At 44.4% G+C, this 15,004-nt stretch overlaps 1 protein-coding gene and 1 pseudogene across 1 annotated transcript in view; one reads left to right on the top strand and one right to left on the bottom strand.

Moving 5' to 3' along the window:
• zfpm2a (zinc finger protein, FOG family member 2a) overlaps nt 1–15,004 on the bottom strand; it is a 978,760-nt gene that overhangs the window by 227,970 nt on the left and 735,786 nt on the right. The window lies entirely within an intron of this gene.
• On the top strand, nt 995–1,239 carry LOC144496151 (cytochrome c oxidase subunit NDUFA4 pseudogene; annotated as a pseudogene).

The raw sequence follows: 15,004 nt of genomic DNA, 5'->3' as shown, positions 1-15,004 counted from the left end.
GTTGCTTTGCTATGCTCTGCACAAGAGGTACACACCCTAAATGAGACCTTCAGAAGTGTTTACCCCTTCACCATGAATTTGGGACTCCCATAATTAAGCCTAAATTTCACACCTGTCATGCAGGCACATTCAGTGGATCCAGAAGCAGATGTGGAATCTGTTTCCAGGCAACATTGCATTGTAACCATGAATTCACACTGGGTGGCCAATTAAGGCCTCCAGTTGGGCTGATGGTCAGGGTGGGGTGGGAGCTAATTGGATGCCAGGTCCAATGGGCACCAGGAGGGAAATTAAAAACTGCATATGCAGTTCCCTGGGGCTGTCACGGTTGCAGGGGAGGCCAAGAGAGTTGTCTGCAAGGAATCCGCAAGGAATCGAATAACTGTTGGTGGACATGGAAACCCATTTGATTTGATTTATTATTGTCACATGTATTAGTATACAGCAAAAAGTATTGTTTCTTGTGTGCTATGTTTTTCTTGTGTCTCAGACAAGTGTCTAAGTATACTGGTCAAGAAAATTAGTGCAAGGTGTGATGCTCTGATGCCAAGGGATGGCAAGAGGAGGCCACCACTTCTAACATAGAAAGCCTGAGCAGAAGTGGCCGCCCAAGTCAGCGGGCATGACATGGTGTGCTACACCTGGATACAGTCCGGCAAAAGTTTTAATGATCTTCTACAATCAGCATGGATAAGTACATGAGTACAAAGTTGACATAGAAAATGTGTGGAGATGTGCTGTCAGGTGGCCATTCCTCATGATGTGTAAGAGCTAACTGGCACTGTTGCATGTGCCGGCCAAGGCTGGGAGGTCTGCACTTCAACAGCAGACATGGCCCTGATAGAATGGATAGGTTCTTGAACATTGTGAAAACGAGTGGACAACAGAGGAATTCATCTGGATTATCAATTAATGGAACAAAAGGGTAATTAGGCTAGTTCTGGGACATGCTTCAGTAAACATGATAGCAGTACACTACATTAACGGGAATATTATGTTGGGATTGTTAATCCGGCAGGCCAAGGGCCACCTGAACATAATTCCATTGTTTGTTTTCATTGGAGCTGAAAGTCTTGGAGCAAGCTTGTATCGCAGCTTGCTCTCCATAATCCTGATGTAAACTGGAATTGCAAAGGCAACCCTGAACCTTAGAATAAGACCGAATCCAATCAGCAGTACAGGTTCTTTGCTGTGAACATGGGCTACAGTAAACTGAAGAAGGATCGGCCAGACTTCTAAAGTGTTGAAGGCAGGCCATCTTGTCCAAGTTGTTTTGCTGGGCCATGAAACTTGTTACCTGTGTATGAGTCTTAATGCATAAGTCAGCAATTAAATATAGTGTAATTAATTTGTGTATGTAAATATGAAATGTTGATGTGAATAAATTTGGAATGTATTACCTAAACAAAAACAGGAAAGATGTACCCAGCTCTCTTTGTGAATTGTGAACCCTGTGCTGGTGTATGAATCATGAGATTATTTCTCATGACCCATCGGGCAGCACGGTAGCACAGTGGCTAGCACTGCTGCTTCACAGCTCCAGGGACCTGGGTTCGATTCCCGGCTTGGGTCACTATCTGTGTGGAGTTTGCACATTCTCCTTGTGTCTGCGTGGGTTTCCTCCGGGTGCTCCAGTTTCCTCCCACAGTCCAAAGATGTGCGGGTTAGGTTGATTGGCCATGCTAAAAATTGCCTCTTAGAGTCCTGAGATGCATAGGTTAGAGGGATTAGTGGGTAAATATGTAAGGATATGGGGGTAGGGCTTGGGTGGGATTGTGGTCGGTGCAGACTCGATGGGCCAAATGGCCTCTTTCTGCACTGTAGGATTTCTATGATTCTTATATCAATAGTTGCTTGAGGCAGACAGACTTGGGAAATGGTGGCGTAATGGTAATGTCACTGGATCGTGATCCAGAGTCCAAGCTAATACTATGGTGGAATTTAAATTAAATTAATTAAATCTCGAATTTGAAAGCTAATCTCAGAAATGGTAACCATGACACTGAACACTAATTGTTGTAAAAATCCACCTGGTTCACTAATGTTCTTTCGGGAAGGAAATCTGCCATCCTTACCTGCTTTGGTCTACATGTGTCTCCAGATCCACAGTAATCTGTGGGGGGTGCAATTCTCCGACCTCAACGCGACTGTTGCAGATCGCACCGATCCCGGAGAATAGCACATGGGCCTAAAAATCAATTTTGTGCCCAGCGTCAAATAGTTTGTGATCCTCCCAGCCCCTTTCGAATGGTGTGAACCAGACCCCAAATAAAGCTAATTAGAATATTTAAAGTAGTATTTACATATGCATAGTCCATTTGAATCTCAATGCACGGAATTCCCCGGCCTTTGGGTGTGGCGCAAGAGCAGTGAGAATGACTACTGGTCTTCACTAGCGGAGACCTGGCACAATAGCCACGTCGGGAAGCTCAGAGGCCATTGACGGTCCTGGGTAGTCGGAGACATGACCAGGTGGTGCCCATCAGGCAGTGCCCACCAAACACCCCAGAAGTGCCCATGGGGCACCCCAGCTGTGCTAGTTGGGCACCAGTGTGCCAGGGCAGTGCCAAGGGGGAGGGGCCTGATTGTGGGCTGTGAGAGGGCACAATGATGGGAGGGGGCTATGCACAGGGGCTATGTTGGGGGTGCTGTGCAGTGGGGCAATGATAGGGGGGTCTATGACGAGGGGGGGCATATGATGGGGATTCATGCGGGGGGGGGGGGATCATGCAGGGTGGATCACGTCAGAAGTCATAAAGGGGGGCACATTAGGGGTCATGATGAGGGGACCCATCGAGAGAGCCCCATGGGTGCCAGATGCATGTCGGGAAAGGGGTGGGGGAACATACCGCCAATGAGGGGGTGGGGGGAAAGAGGGGGTCTCCCAGTGCAGTGTGAGATCGGGGCACCCTTGCGAAACGGCACCCGAGTGCTCTGACGCCAGGTTCACCAGTGTGTTTAGGCTCCGCCCTTCCCCAGTATTGGCGCAAAACTCTCAGCTCTCCAAAAACGTGAGTGGGTACGGGAGGATTGCATTGCACTGGTGCGGATCCTCCTCTGAGTATCTCATCCTGCCGATGAGATACTTAGTTCTTTTTGGGAAGAATTTCGCCCATGGTTGACTCATAACTGCCCTCTGAAATGGCCTAGCAAGTGACCCAGATTAAGGACAATTAGAGAGGGACAACAAATGCTGGCCTTGCCAGTGACACCCACATCCCATGCAAGCAGAAAAAAATTACACGGCTCTCTCATTTGTTCTGTGGCTTACTTTCTGAATTGAGAGAGTTGAGGGTTGTCTTTCCAGCTCAGCTTCTGCCTAAGGATACAGTGTGCCAAAAAAAATTCCCATGATATTTTGCTTCATTTATCTGGTTCCAGTGTCTATTTAGGACAGCAATATTCAGAGCAAAGGTCACACGTGTTATTCAAAATTGTCTTCATAAAATATGGATCACAGACATCATACTAGTAACTAAAAATTGATTGATCTATCCCTATCTCTGTAATCTCCTCCAGTCCTACAACTAATTACCCCCTAAACTCCTTTTCTCAGATTCTTGCTCATTGAACAATCCTCGATCTTCACTTTGTCCCACCATTGACAACTATGCCTTCAGCCAGCTGGATTCCACATTGTGGAATTTCCTCGTATTGATGTACTCCCATCTTTCCATCTTCAAAATCCTCCTTAAGGCATAACGTTTTGATAAAGCTTTTGGTTGTCCATCATAATATTTCCTTTGTTGGTTCAGCACCCATATTTTTTCAATACATCTCTCTGAAGCATTTTGGGACGTATTTCAAAGTTACAAATTCAAGATATTGTTGTTTATTCAACTCTTTTGCAGAAGGATTTTCTTTCACATGGATATCACAGTGACCAGGCCACTTCAAAGGTTTCACAATACACAGACAAGATTGAAGATTTTGAACTAAAAGCTGATTGAGATCACCATGTTAAGAGTGATCTCCACTTTTCCCAGGACTAGAAGAGGCAGTACAGCCATGAGACCTACATCCCAGGGAAGAGTCCCAAGGTCAATCACTTTGCCCCAGCCCATCCAACCCCCAGGTCCCTCAGGAGATCCTCCCTCTGCAGCTTGGCAGTGGCAGAGGTACACATGGAAAAAGCACTTACCCCCTTGCCCCCATCCCTCCCCCTCAGAGTCAAAGGTGCCAGGTCATGCAAGGGTGGCATTACCAATGACCGAGGCCTGAAGAAGAGCCTGAGGAGACCCATCTTGGAGTGTCTCTCTAGTGGGGGGCAGGGGGAGGGTCATGTCACTTTCATTCTTGCGTGATGTGGTGGGGGGGGCGGTGTAATCCATTCTTTTAGTGATGGTGGTAGGAGGGGGCTCTGTGCTGAGACGTTGGGGTGCTTCCCTTATCAGCAGTGGGGAGACGGGTGGGCATTATCTTGACAAGCAATGATGTGGAGATGCCGGCATTGGACTGGAGTAAGCACAGTAAGAAGTCTCACAACACTAGGTTAAAGTCCAACAGGTTTATTTGGCAGCACAAGCTTTCAGAATCTCAGGATCCTTCTTCAGGTGAGTGAGGAGTTGTGTTCACAAACAGGGCATATACAGACACAAACTGAATTTACAAGATAATGGTTGGAATGCGAGTCTTTACGGGTAATCAAATCTTAAAGGTACAATCAATGTGAGTAGAGAGAGGGCCAAGCACAGGTTAAAGAGGTGCGTATTGTCTCCAGCCAGGACAATAAGTGAGATTTTGCAAGCCCAGGCAAGTCGTGGGGGTTGCAGATAGTGTGACATGAACCCAAGATCCCTGATCACCGACACGGATGCCATCATCTCACATGAGAACACCATCCACCAGGGACACGGAATATACTCTTGCAACTCGGCCAACGTTGTCTACCTGATACGCTGCAGGAAAGGATGTCCCGAGGCATGGTACATTGGGGAGACCATGCAGACACTACGACAATGGATGAATGAATACCGTTCGACAATCACCAGGTAGAAGTGTTCTCTTCCTGTTCATAGATCATAGAAACCCTACAGTGCAGAAGGAGGCCATTCGGCCCATCGAGTCTGCACCGACCACAATCCCACCCAGGCCCTACCCCCACATATTTACCCACTAATCCCTCTAACCTACACATCCCAGGACTCTAAGGGGCAATTTTTAACCTGGCCAATCAACCTAACCCGCACATCTTTGGACTGTGGGAGGAAACCGGAGCACCCGGAGGAAACCCACGCAGACACGAGGAGAATGTGCAAATTCCACACAGACAGTGACCCGAGCCGGGAATCGAACCCGGGACCCTGGAGCTGTGAAGCTGTTGGGGAACACTTCAGCAGTCACGGACATTCAGCCTCTGATCTTCGGGTAAGCATTCTCCAAGGTGGCCTTCATGACATACAACAATGCAGAATCGCTGAGCAGAAACTGATAGCCAAGTTCCGCACACATGAGGACGGCCTAAACCAGGATGTTGGGTTCATGTCACACTACCTGTAACCCCCACGACTTGCCTGGGCTTGCAAAATCTCACTTATTGTCCTGGCTGGAGACAATACACACCTCTTTAACCTGTGCTTGGCCCTCTCCACTCACACTGTCTGTACCTTTAAGACTTGATTATCTGTAAAGACTCGCATTCCAACCATTATCTTGTAAATTGAGTTTGTGTCTGTATATGCCTTGTTTGTGAACACAACTCCTCACTCACCTGAAGAAGGAGCCTGAGACTCTGAAAGCTTGTGCTGCTAAATAAACCTGTTGGACTTTAACTTGGTGTTGTGAGACTTGAAAAACAATGCCAGGTCTCTGTGAAGGACATGCTGGCTGGCGTGTTTTGCACTATGCGTATTTATACATACTAAAGGTGGGTGAATCTCATCTGACAGATGTTGCTAACACCAACAGGAAACACACTGGCAGGAGCACTTGAGAGTGCAAACGGCAAAGTCACGCCCCTTGCCTTGCAGAACATTCACTAATAGAGTTAACAACATAAATAAGGTTTATCATGCTCTTTGACTACTGAGGGTAGTTCTACCTCCCATGGTGTCCCACACGTACTGAAGTGCTTCCACCATTTTATTACACTGGTCTAAGATCTCATTCTATACAGGTCGAAATTGTGCTACTGTAGTTTTCAGGATTCATTTATGCTTTAATTATTAAGGGATTACCTATTGGTATCCATTGTTATGCAGCCATTTGGAAAATGAGCCCACTTAGACCATCACGCGATTCTAATTTAGACCTTGATTTTGAAGATCAGAGGCTGAATGCTCTTGACTGCTGAAGTGTTCCCTGACAGGAAGGGAACACTCCTGCCTGGTGATTGTCAAGCGGTGTTCATTCATCCGTTATCGTAGCATCTGCATGGTCTCACTGATGTACCATACCTCGGAACATCCTTTCCTGCTCGACTCATTGATCAACAGTTCCGACACGCCACAGCGAAAAACTGCACCGACCTCCTCAGAAGACAAACACGGTACACAGTGGACAGAGTACCATTCGTCATCCAGTACTTCCCCTGAGCGGAGAAGCTACAACATCTTCTTCGGAGCCTTCAACATGTCATCAATGAAGACGAACATCTCGCCAAGGCCATCCCCACCCCCCCACTACTTGCCTTCAAACAACTGCACAACCTCAAACAGACCATTGTTCGCAGCAAACTATCCAGCCTTCAGGAGAACAGTGACCACGACACCACTCAATCCTGCCACAGCAACCGCGGCAAGAAGTGCCGGATCATCGACACGGATGCCATGATCTCACGTGAGAACACCATCCACCAGGTACAAGGTACATACTCATACGATTCGGCCAATGTTGTCTACCTGATATGCTGCAGGAAAGGATGTCCCAAGGCATGGTACATTGGCCAGAGCATGCAGACGCTACGACAATGGATGAACGGACGTCGCTCGACAATCACCAGGCAGGAGTGTTCCCTTCCTGTCAGGGAACACTTCAGCAGTCAAGGGCATTCGGCCTCCAATCTTCAGGTAAGCGTTCTCCATGACGGCCTTCAAGACATGGCAACGCAGAATCGCCAAGCAGAAACTGATAGCCAAATTCTGCACACATAAGGACGGCCTCAACTGGGATCTTGGGTTCATGTCACACTACCTGTAACCCCCACAACTTGCCTGGGCTTACAAAATCTCACTAACTGTCCTGGCTTGAAACAATTCACACCTCTTTAACCTGTGCTTAACCCTCTCTGCACTCGCATTGTCTGCACCTGTAAAGATTTGATTACCTGTTAAGACTCGCATTCCAACCATCATCTTGTAATTGAGTCTGTGTCTATATATGCCCTGTTTGTGAACCCAACTCTCCTCTCACCTGATGAAGGGGCAGCGCTCTGAAAGCTCGTGCTACCAAATAAACCTGTTGGACTTTAACCTGGTGTTGTGAGACTTCTCCAGACCAATGCCGGCTCCAGACCAATGCCGGCATCTCCACATTATATTTTAACCGGTCATCTTATAAGCTCAAGCAGAATTGTATCGTGGGTTCATTTGGGTTAAAACATTATTGGAGTATAATTTTATCCACTGTCACAACAAGTCAAAAGTGGAACATCATTTGTAGATGTTCACTGACTCCTTAATATTATTGGAGCTGAGTATACTGACCTAATGTCCATAGGTACACCCGTTCTAGGGTTGGGAGGTTGGTAGTGATTTCAATTGCACCGAAGACCCAACATGCCAGGTTTCTGCCTATTTTAAGCGTGATGTGGAGATGCCGGCGTTGGACTGGGGTAAACACAGTAAGAAGTTTAACAACACCAGGTTAAAGTCCAACAGGTTTATTTGGTAGCAAAAGCCACACAAGCTTTCGAGGCTCTGAGCCCCTTCTTCAGGTGAGTGGGAATTCTGTTCACAAACAGAACTTATAAGACACAGACTCAATTTACATGAATAATGGTTGGAATGCGAATACTTACAACTAATCCAGTCTTTAAGAAACAAAACAATGGGAGTGGGGAGAGCATCAAGACAGGCTAAAAAGATGATACACATCTTTTTAGCCTGTCTTGATGCTCTCCCCACTCCCATTGTTTTGTTTCTTAAAGACTGGATTAGTTGTAAGTATTCGCATTCCAACCATTATTCATGTAAATTGAGTCTGTGTCTTATAAGTTCTGTTTGTGAACAGAATTCCCACTCACCTGAAGAAGGGGCTCAGAGCCTCGAAAGCTTGTGTGGCTTTTGCTACCAAATAAACCTGTTGGACTTTAACCTGGTGTTGTTAAACTTCTTACTGTATTTTAAGCGTAACACACATTTGAGCTGAGTGAATGAGAAATGATATCTTGCCTGAAAAAGGCAGAGGTATTTATATAGAACTTAAGTAACAAACAAACCAACAGCCAAGAGCCTGCAGAACCACAATGTTTTTTTTGGCATAGTTTGATCTCCAGCTGATGAGTTTATGCTGGTTCAGATAGAAAGAGGCTCAGACAGAAATTTGTGTTACAATACCTTGGAGTGGAATATTTTGAATTAGTAGAATATATTTATTAGAAACACCATTAGCATTGTTTTGTGGAGATTGTCAGATAATTTGAGATTTAGACTGAAACATCAAGAAGCTAAATGTTGGATTACATGAAATAGGATCTGTGTGACACAAGACTAACATAAAGGAACAAAGTTGTTTTGAAAGAGTGTGAGAACTGTATCAAATCCCTAAATATTTGAAGAATTGCTCATTTCCATTCCTTATCCAGCTATATATACTATATGCCCAATACATGCTATCACTCCTTCTGAAATCTCTGTCTCTAACTTCTAGTCTGTTTCTTGTCTTAAATACTTCCTTGCCAGAATTCCAAGTTCAGTACAATCCTAAGAGACTTCAAGATCCCTTATAATTAGGGAACTTACACGAATTTCAAACTTGAAAGTCAGGGAAAACGAAAAAAAAGTATAGACATTTGGTGCATTAAAAGGGAAGTTTGTCTTGTACACAATTTAGGATTGATGATGCCTTAATATTGAGTTGTTTTTTGACAGCCTTTGCTGTGCACTGATCTATGTTGGTTTTGAATTTCCCTCTACTGCAGTGAAACATTAAAAAATGCATGTATCTCATCATACACTACAATATCTCATGGTAATTACAATTCTCAATGTTTTCATATAGAATGACATTTTATCATGCAATTCAGTGGTATTCAGTTATGGTAAAGCTTTGTTAGTTCAGATAAAATTTCAGTGTGTCAGGAGTTTCACTATATTGGGAGCCAGCTGATTGAGTGTTAGACATTTTTATTGAAAGGAAGAAAAATTGCTCTTAACACAGAACATCGGCAACAACTCAAAATTGCGAGAAAGCTAGGTCAATTTATGGAAATGTTCGTTCTCATAGGCTATGCAAAGTTATACATTATTCTGAAACTCAGCCTTATTATTAACAATTTTTCTTATCTACTAATAACAAAGATATTCCAAAGCAAAAGTAAATAAACCAATTAATTAAATGCTGATGATGGCAAATGTCTGTGTAATTTGCTATCACTATAGATAAAATAAATCATATACAATGTGCATGCTTTCGTCCCATCATTATCTAATTTTTGATTTGTTTTATCTGCTTTTGAACCCCGAATAGTACAAATCAATTTTTCAAAGGAGAGCATACAGGCAGGTGACCTGCTTGTTGCCTTCTACTGTGAATGCTTTTGAGTTGGTTGTTAGGAGATGGTGGAGTGTAATCACTGCTCACCTCCACCCCCTTCTCCAAGGAGTAAAGTCAACCGACAGCCAATTCATCTAAAAGAAAACTGCCCAGCTGCCATTGCTGATGGGCTAAACAGCCAGAGAGGGAAGTTTCTCCTCAGTGGGAGAAAGTCCTGCCCTTGAGAGCTGCTGGCCAATATGATCGATTGGCATCTCTAGCAGTACCAGTGGCAGCAGAACTCGAGAGTGAACACTGCCAGGACTACAAGCATGCCCATGTAGAACTTCGATGGATCCCAAAGAGAGGTAAATCACGGACTATTAGGGCAGAGATTGGACAGCTGAGAAAGGGAATGAGGGCTGTGGAGGAGCAGCTTTTGGAGGCCAGTGGTAAGAAACAAAGGGGATGTATGTAACATCTGGGGGGGGGGTCATCCCAAGTCACAGAGGACAACCTCTGAATTATAGACCCCCCCCACTTCCTTCTTGCCTTTTTACAAACTTTTTTTAAAAACGGAGTCAATTCCTGCTTGTCTGCTTTTGCTGCCCATTTTCTGCCATGGGCAGCACAATCTTCTGCACAATTGGCTTGGTAACATAATTTTTAAACGGTTGAGTTAAAAATGGTAAGTGGGCTGCTGATTTTCGTGCCTGCCCACCTACCAAACAGCTCAGGAGTTGCCGGGAGGTGGTGAGCTGGGTACCTCTCATATTGTAGATATCCCTTACCTGAAACACAACTGAGAGGGGGGCAGAGGGGGGGGGGGAAGCGTTGTAAAATCCAGTGCCACATCACCCACAATTTTCTACCCAGTTAATTCCCAATTTTAAGAGGATATTTAAGAAATCAATAGGGAGGAAACAGGTCACATGGAGCACACTCCACCATCTCCTAATAACTAACTCAAGAACATCTGTAGAAGGCAACAAGCAAGTTACCTGCCTCGTCTCAGCTGAAAAATTGATTTGTGCAGTTGGGGTGGGACAGTGGTTAGCACTGCTGCTTCACAGCACCAAGGACCCAGGTTCAATTCCGGCCTCGGGTCATTGTGTGGAGTTTGCGTGTTCTCCCCATGCCTGCGTGAGTTTCCTCCGGGTGATCCGGTTCCCTCCCACAGTCCAAAGATGTGCAGGTTAGGTCGATTGGCCATGGTAAATTACCCCATAATGTCAGGGGGACTAGCAGGGTAAATATGTGGGGTTAGGGGGATAGGGCCTGGGTAGATTGTGGTTAGTGCAGACTTGATGGGCTGAATGGCCTCATTTTGCACTGTAGGGATTCTATGGATTCTATGGAGTTCAAAATGAGATAAAATTAACCAAGAAATCATGTGATGGTGGGAAGAAAACATGCATTTGCTTATGGCTTGTTTTATCTGCATCTTTTTGTTGTATTGTAAAAATTATTACAGAATGATAAACTGCAACTGACATTGATTGATAGCTGAACCAAACTCCCAATTTGCTGATGGGAATCTGCTATGCAATAAGGGTGCACTAGCATCTACAAACAGCTTTATTTTCTAAATATATTGTTGCTCACCCAAGCTAAAGTAACTGAAATTTAAATAAACAAAAATGCAGTTTCAATGTTAATTTTCAGTTAGCATGGTGGATAAAATATTTTAGCCAACATTTTACTTTGGATCATATACAGTCATAATTTTAATTAAAAAATATTTTCCTGAATTCTTTGATCACATTATTATCTGGTATAAATAATCATCATCTTGGAGTGACCAGACACACAAAAATAATTTAACTTGAAAATCATGTAACTCACAAGGCTGTAATATCTGTCCAGCACTATTATCCTCACACCAACCAGTGCTCCAGCATGGTTATTGTATAACACTACTGTGATATGAGATTCAATTTAGCAGGTTGCAAATCTGTTAGATACTAAAAAATACAGTTAAATTCTGTTATAGGCACTGGAACAAGACTGAGAATGAATTGTATTTAATATGAATGGCTCCCGAATGGCTATTGAATAAGTAGTTTAATAATTACGGTTTAAAGAAATGGTGTACTGTAACATTTGATAGTATTAATGAAGAGAATTCTGAAAGTGGCAGTCTGAGCTTCACAATGATTTGGTATTATCATCCGAGTGTCAATAAACAAGTTATTTTGACACAAAATAATGCTCCGAACCTTTTAAGAGCAATATTCTCCCCAACATTTAAGGCTGTGTAAAGTATCTGCAATATGTATGCACAAATGGAAATTGTGACATTAAGCCTATAAAAGATTTGTATTACAGACCTTGTTGAAATCTCTGGAGATCTGTTAAAAACAGACCAGAGGTTTGTCCTGGATAATAAGGATACTTTGTTCTGCTAAATACACTCCATCTTATTTCTAAATGTATCCTGTATAGAATTGTGGATCTCTACAGATGAAGTGACCAAGCAAACCGAGTCCATTTTTGTGTACCTTGCTGTATAGGGCAGTGACATAGGAAAATGTAATATGAACAAGAGATTATAATAAGAAAGAACATTCATCCAGTGTATTCAACATAAAAGATCTTCCTATTTTATTTATTTTTTTATTAAAGCCTGGCAATGTTACTGCATACTACATGGTACACAGAAGCAAAGGTTAAGCAGTTAAGTCGCTTACGTTTTGCTGTACTTGAAAGTAAAGACTGGAACAAAAGTACTGGAGATCCACACTTCATCCTCACCACATAATAGAAGGATTATCATGGCAGTATGATTACAGCACCAATTGCACATCATCTCTCATTGCCAAAAATAAGTTTTCTACTTAAAGAAAATCTTTTATTTCTATACTCAGTTTTCTAATTTGGTGAGAGAAATTCAAATATATATGAGGGGGAAATTACCAAAGTTTCAGAGAGGAAAAGAGTTTTGGCTTAATAATGTTCTGGTAATTGCCACATCTGGTAGACTTTGAGTTTGTACGATGCTATATAATCGGTGAAGATAGCAGCTCTCTTTACATCTCTCCCCACTTTTATTTCAACTGATGTTAAATAATTCCAAATAAAAGAGTTAAAAAGAAAACTAAAGCTTTTGTGTATGTTAAAATCTGTTTATATAGATGTGGAATAACATATAAATCCACCATAATTTTGATATTTGCCTAATTCTTGAATACATAGACATTTGGACATATAATGTCCCCGGAAATACATAGACTTGCATATAATTTACAGATCAGAGTCTCTTCCCATGGCATTTTAACTCATTTTGTTAATACAGTCAATAACAACTAGTATTTAACCTATCCTGATGCTATTGTTGTGTTTTGACAAATAATGACTTTCTGTCCCTTCCTTTAAAAGCTATTGTGCAGTGGTAGGAATGACAGTTTACAAACTTATATTTCTGAACTATAGTTGCTAAAATGGTGTGCACATTTTAGACATCATGGGTGGAATTTTCCCCCCAAAATTCTAAGACTGGGATCTTGCGCCCTCCCACCCAACTTTCAACGAGATGAGGCGGTAAGATCATGCAGGAGGCAGAAAATCAGGTTCGTATCCGGCTGTTCACCTACCCAATTGTACTGGCATTGTTTTGCCAGCAAAATTAGCTTTGTGCCTGAATGTCATTAACGAATACTGAACGCTATCTTCTGGGCTCACTTACTTGTACCACCTCACTGAGGTTCTCCCGATGAGAATCACATATGGTCACCACCACCAACGGGGACCAGGTGCGATTGCCTCACTGGGGGGATCGGAGGCCATTGAGGCCCTCGGGGTCTTGGGCGCAGGTCCAGGCAGCGCCGACGGGGAAGTGCCAGCCTGGCACTGCCAGGCTGACACCGCCCACTGGGCACCCTGATACTGTCACTGGGCACCCTGATACTGTCACTGGGCACCCTGATACTGTCACTAGGCACCCTGGCGCTGCGCACAGGGCACTATAACTGTGCCGGGTCAAAGCCAAGGGGTGGATCCAGAGGGGGTTGGAACCATGACGGGGCAGGGAGACAAGGGGTGGTAAAACACTGTTGGGGGCGATCAACGATGGAGGGAGGGAAGGAACTTGCAGGGGGGTTATTAGCATTCGGGGAGAGAGGGAGGGAACTCTGCTATGGGGGCGATTGAGGAGGGAGGGAGCTCTGCAGGGGAGGGGGGGGAAATGGCAATGTCCGTAGGGAGATGTCCCAATGTCCGTGGGGCAGATGGTGGAGGGAGGTGGGGGCAGCAAGAGATTGCCCAGTACACTCATCCAAAAAAATAAGTCTGAAACTCTCCCATTTTCTCACTTAGGGTAGAATTTTATGAACTAAATTCTAAGTGTCAGAATAGCATGAAAACAGGGGTCCTTCACTGTCTTTTGGGTGACCATTCAGCATTGTACTCTTCCAGCACTCTCAATTTTTTTAACAGCTGGGAGCTTTGCGCCAGTGGGGGGGGGGGGGGGGGGGGGTGGGGGGGTGGAGGGTTGGGGGGGTTGGCTGAGTCTAAGTATGCCTGTGAACCAGGCAGTGTGCAGCAATCTCCTTGTGAACTGGGAGACTTCCTCCCACCACCCCACCAGCATCATGGCATCAAGACCCTCTTGATGAGTCCCCAGGCAGACCCCTGACATGCCCCCCCTCCAATCACAACCCCCTCCATGGCCCATGCCTGCACGCCCACCCCCCATGTGACCACCCTCTGCACAACCGCCCCCTCTTGCAGAGCTCCCACCGCATAAGCTCCCTGTCATTGTGCATAGGCCCCACCCCCTTGGCACTGCCTTGACACACTTATGGTGCCCAATCAGGCACTACCAGGGTGCCAGCTGGGCACTGCCAGGGTACCCAGTGGATTCTACCCAGCCAGGCCCCCACACCCGGGGGCTTCAATGGTCTCTGATCCCTGATACTCAGAGCGGTTGTGATTCTTGCTGGCATGATGTCTCTCTGGTGAGGGGCGAAGCATCTGGGAGGGCGGAAGCAGCCATGCCGAACCCTTTAAGTATATTTAAATGTAGTAATTTTTATGTAAATAGGCTTAGTGCCCTTTCTTGGTGGTCAAAGGGGGCTAGTGAAAATTGGATTTTTGGCCTCCTATGCTATCTTCCTGGTTCACCACACTGATCAACCAGCGCATGGAACCGGGAAGATCACGCCCCATAACTTTGGTCATTTTATGTCTGGCTGATGAATGATTCATTGTTAATGAAATACTTTTTTGTACAATATATTTGATGGCACTTATTGCAAAGTTGGTGTTTGTAAAATTGTCTGTTAAAAAGTTAGTGTTTTTTCTGTATTTGGAGTTTTTAAAAAAAGTTTGAAAAGATGCAGATACATATGCAGTACACAGACTGAAACATTGT

The sequence above is a fragment of the Mustelus asterias genome, chromosome 7, assembly GCF_964213995.1.
Source record: "Mustelus asterias chromosome 7, sMusAst1.hap1.1, whole genome shotgun sequence".
Taxonomy (NCBI): Eukaryota; Metazoa; Chordata; class Chondrichthyes; order Carcharhiniformes; family Triakidae; genus Mustelus; species Mustelus asterias.
The sequence above is the reverse complement of the archived record's forward strand: the minus strand, read 5'-3'. Positions and strand labels throughout refer to the sequence as shown.